Source organism: Arachis hypogaea, chromosome 3, assembly GCF_003086295.3.
Source record: "Arachis hypogaea cultivar Tifrunner chromosome 3, arahy.Tifrunner.gnm2.J5K5, whole genome shotgun sequence".
In the NCBI taxonomy this organism is placed as follows: domain Eukaryota; kingdom Viridiplantae; phylum Streptophyta; class Magnoliopsida; order Fabales; family Fabaceae; genus Arachis; species Arachis hypogaea.
The window spans coordinates 37,501,071-37,506,084 of NC_092038.1; the positions used below are offsets into that span (position 1 = coordinate 37,501,071).

General features: G+C 42.2%; 1 non-coding gene across 1 annotated transcript; it reads right to left on the reverse strand.

Annotated features, from left to right (window-relative positions):
• Window positions 1-247: 247 nt before the first annotated feature.
• On the reverse strand, window positions 248-355 carry LOC112793448 (small nucleolar RNA R71). The gene has a single exon (XR_003198138.1). It is a non-coding gene; the product is annotated as a small nucleolar RNA R71 (small nucleolar RNA).
• Between the last annotated feature and the right edge of the window lie 4,659 nt (window positions 356-5,014).

Consider the following 5,014-nt stretch of genomic DNA (forward strand, 5'->3'; position numbering starts at 1 on the left):
GAATTGCAAGTTCCATGGACTTCCAATGGAAGATCCTCATCAGTTTTTAGCTGAGTTCTTGCAAATCTGTGACACAGTCAAGACTAATGGGGTTGACCCTGAGGTCTACAGACTGATGCTATTCCCTTTTGCTGTAAGAGACAGAGCTAGAACATGGTTGGATTCTCAACCTAAAGAAAGCCTGGACTCTTGGGAAAAGCTAGTCAATGCCTTCTTGGCAAAGTTCTTTCCACCTCAAAAATTGAGTAAGCTTAGAGTGGAAGTCCAAACCTTCAGACAGAAGGAAGGAGAATCCCTCTATGAAGCTTGGGAAAGATACAAACAATTGATCAGAAAGTGTCCCACTGATATGCTTTCTGAATGGAGCATCATAGGTATTTTCTATGATGGTCTCTCTGAACTGTCCAAGATGTCTTTGGATAGCTCTTCTGGAGGATCTCTTCATCTGAAGAAGACGCCTACTGAAGCTCAAGAACTGATTGAAATGGTTGCAAATAACCAATTCATGTACACTTCTGAAAGAAATCCTGTGAACAATGGGACTAGTCAGAAGAAAGGAGTTCTTGAGATTGACACTCTGAATGCCATTTTGGCTCAGAATAAAATATTGACTCAACAAGTTAATATGATTTCTCAAAGTCTGTCTGGAATGCAAAATGCACCAAGCAGTACTAAGGAAGCTTCATCTGAGGAAGAAGCTTATGATCCTGAGAACCCTTCAATAGAAGAGGTGAATTACATGGGAGAACCCTATGGAAACACCTACAACCCTTCATGGAGGAATCATCCAAATCTTTCATGGAAGGATCAACAGAGACCTCAACAAGGTTTCAATAACAATAATGGTGGGAGAAACAGGTTTAGCAATAGCAAGCCTTTCCCATCATCTTCTCAGCAACAGACAGAGAGTTCTAAGCAGAATACCTCTGATTTAGCAACTATGGTCTCTGATCTAATCAAGACCACTCAAAGTTTCATGACTGAAACTAGATCTTCCATTAGGAATTTGGAAGGACAAGTGGGTCAGCTGAGCAAGAAAATTACTGAACTTCCTCCAAGCACTCTCCCAAGCAATACTGAAGAAAATCCAAAAGGAGAGTGCAAGGCCATCAATATGGCCGAATTCTGGGAGGAAGAAGAGGCAGTGAACGCCACTGAGGAAGACCTCAATGGACATCCACTGACCTCCACTGAGTTCCCCAATGAGGAACCTTGGGAATCTGAGGCTCAAACTGAGACCATAGAGATTCCTTTAGCCTTACTACTGCCATTCATGAGCTCTGATGAGTATTCCTCCTCTGAAGAGGATGAGTATGTCACTGAGGAGCAAGTTGCTAAATACCTTGGAGCAATCATGAAGCTAAATGACAAGTTATTTGGAAGTGAGACTTGGGAGGATGAATCCCCTTTGCTCACCAAAGAACTGGATGACTTGTCTAGGCAGAAACTGCCTCAAAAGAGACAGGACCCTGGGAAGTTTTCTATACCTTGTACCATAGGCACCATGACCTTCAAGAAGGCCTTGTGTGACTTAGGGTCAAGTGTGAACCTCATGCCCCTCTCTGTGATGGAGAAATTAGGGATCTTTGAGGTGCAAGCTGCAAAAATCTCACTAGAGATGGCAGACAAGTCAAGAAAACAAGCCTATGGACTTGTAGAGGATGTTCTGGTTAAAGTTGAAGACCATTACATTCCTACTGATTTTATAGTCCTAGAGACTGGGAAATGCATGGATGAATCCATCATCCTTGGCAGACCCTTCCTAGCCACAGCAAAGGCTGTGATTGATGTTGATAGAGGAGAGTTGATCATTCAAGTGAATGAAGAATCCGTGGTGTTTAAAGCTCAAGGATATCCCTCTGTCATCATGGAGAGGAAGCATGAAGAGCTTCTCTCAAAACAGAGCCAAACTGAGCCCCCACAGTCAAACTCTAAGTTTGGTGTTGGGAGGCCACAACCAAACTCTAAGTTTGGTGTTGAACCCCCACATTCAAACTCTAAGTTTGGTGTTGGGAGGGTCCAACACGGTTCTGAGCACTTCTGAGGCTCCATGAGAGTCCTCTGTCAAGCTAATGACATTAAAGAAGCGCTTGTTGGGAGGCAACCCAATGTTTTATAATTAATTATTTTCTTTTGTTATTTTATCTTTTTTGTAGGTTAATGATCATAAGAAGTCACAAAAACAATGAAAAAAGCAAAAACAGAATGAAAAACAGGAAGAAAAACAGCACACCCTGGAGGAAGATGCTGCTGGCGTTTAAACGCCAGTCAGCCTAGCAGTTGGGCGTTTAACGCCCAGTCTGGCACCCATCTGGGCGTTTAACGCCAGAAAGGGGCACCAGACTGGCGTTAAACGCCAGTAAAGGGCAAGAACCTGGCGTTAAACGCCAGGAATGGGCACCAGCCCGGCGTTTAACGCCAGAAATGGCTCAAAACGTGGATTTTGATGCCATTTGGTGCAAGGATGCCTTTTCCTTGACACTACAGGATCTGTGGACCCCACAGGACCCTACCATCACTCTCTCTCTTCTTCCCCCATTCACCAATCACCTCAACACCTCTTCCCCAAAAACCCCTCACCTATCAAATCCTACCCTTCTCTTCACCACTCACATCCATCCTTCATAAATCCCCACCAACCTCACCCTTCAAATTCAAACCACTTTCCCTCCCAAACCCACCCATAATGGCCGAACCTTTACCACCTCTCTCCTATATATACCCTTCTTCAACCCTTCATTTTCACACAACCTAAACACCACTTCTCCCCCTCTTTGGCCGAATTCACCACCATCTCCCTCTTCCTCATTTCTTCTTCTTCTACTCTCTTCTTTCTTCTTTTGCTCGAGGACGAGCAAACATTTTAAGTTTGGTGTGGTAAAAGCGTTGCTTTTTCGTTTTTCCATAACCATTATGGCATCCAAGGCCGGAGAAACCTCTAGAAAGAGGAAAGGGAAGGCAAAGGCTTCCACCTCCGAGTCATGGGAGATGGATAGATTCCTCTCAAGGGTGCATCAAGTCCACTTCTATGAAGTTGTGGCCTTGAAGAAGGTGATCCCCGAGGTCCCCTTTTCACTCAAAAAGGGTGAATATCCGGAGATCCGACATGAGATCCGAAGAAGAGGTTGGGAAGTTCTTACCAACCCCATTCAACAAGTCGGAATCTTGATGGTTCAAGAGTTCTATGCCAATGCATGGATCACTAAGAACCATGACCAAAGTGTGAACCCGAATCCAAAGAATTATCTTACTATGGTTCGGGGGAAATACTTGGATTTTAGTCCGGAGAGTGTAAGGGTGGCGTTCAACTTGCCTATGATGCAAGGAGATGAACATCCTTACACTAGAAGGGTCAACTTTGATCAAAGGTTGGACCAAGTCCTCACAGTCATATGTGAAGAGGGCGCACAATGGAAGCAAGATTCAAGAGGAAAGCCGGTCCAATTGAGAAGGCATGACCTCAAGCCCGTGGCTAGAGGATGGTTAGAGTTCATACAACGCTCAATCATCCCCACTAGCAACCGGTCCGAAGTTACCATAGACCGGGCTATCATGATCCATAGCATCATGATTGGAGAAGAAATAGAGGTTCATGAGGTTATAGCCCAAGAACTCTATAAGGTGGCAGACAAGACCTCCACCTTGGCAAGGTTAGCCTTCCCTCATCTCATTTGTCACCTCTGTTATTCAGTTGGAGTTGACATAGAGGGTGACATCCCCATTGATGAGGACAAACCCATCACCAAGAAAAGGATGGAGTACACAAGAGATCCCACTCATCATGAGATCCCTGAAATTCCTCAAGGGATGAATTTCCCTCCACAAAACTATTGGGAGCAACTACACACCTCCCTAGGAGAGTTGAGTTCCAACATGGGACAACTAAGGGTGGAGCACCAAGAACACTCCATCATCCTTCATGAGATTAGAGAAGATCAAAGAATCATGAGGGAGGAGCAACAAAGACAAGGAAGAGATATTGAGGAGCTCAAGCACTCCATAGGATCTTCAAGAGCAAGAAAGAGCCGCCATCACTAAGGTAGACCCGTTCTTTGATTTCCTTGTTCTTTATTCTTCTGTTTTTCGAATTTTATGCTTATGTTTATCCATGTTTGTGTCTTGTGATCATTAGTGTCTTAGTGTCTATGCCTTAAAGTTATGAATGTCCTATGAATCCATCACCTTTCTTCAATAAAAATGTGCCTAATTGATAAAAGAAAGAATTGCATGAATTTTGAATTTTATAATACTTTAATTATTTTGATGTGGTGGTAATATTTTTGTTCTCTGAATGTATGCTTAAACAGTGCATATGTATCTTGAATTTGTGGTTCATGAATGTTGGCTCTTGAAAGAATGATGAAAAAGTAGACATGTTACTGAGGATCTGAAAAATCAATAAAATGATTCTTGAAGCAAAAAAAAAAAAAAAAAAAAAAAAAAAAACCGAAAAAAAAAACCGAAAAAAAAAACCGAAAAAAAAAAGAGAGAGAAAAAGAAAACGAAAAAAATAGAGAAATAAGAGTTGTGATCCAAGGCAAATAAGAGTGTGCTTAAGAACCCTGGACACCTCTAATTGGGGACTTTAGCAAAGCTGAGTCACAATCTGAAAAGGTTCACCCAATCATGTGTCTGTGGCATGTATGTATCCGGTGGTAATACTGGAAGATAGAGTGCTTTGGGCCACAGCCAAGACTCAATAAGTAGTTATGTTCAAGAATCATCATAATTCACTAAGAGAATCATTAACACTATCTGGACTCTGAGTTCCTAAAGAAGCCAACCATTCTGAATTTCAAGGGATAGATTGAGATGCCAAAACTGTTCAGAGGCAAAAAGTTAAAAACCCCGCTCATCTAATTAATACTGATCTTCATAGATGTTTTTGGAATTCATTGCATATTCTTTTCTTTTTATCTTATTTGATTTTCAGTTGCTTGAGGACAAGCAACAATTTAAGTTTGGTGTTGTGATGAGCGGATAATTTGTATACTTTTCGGCATTGTTTTTAGTA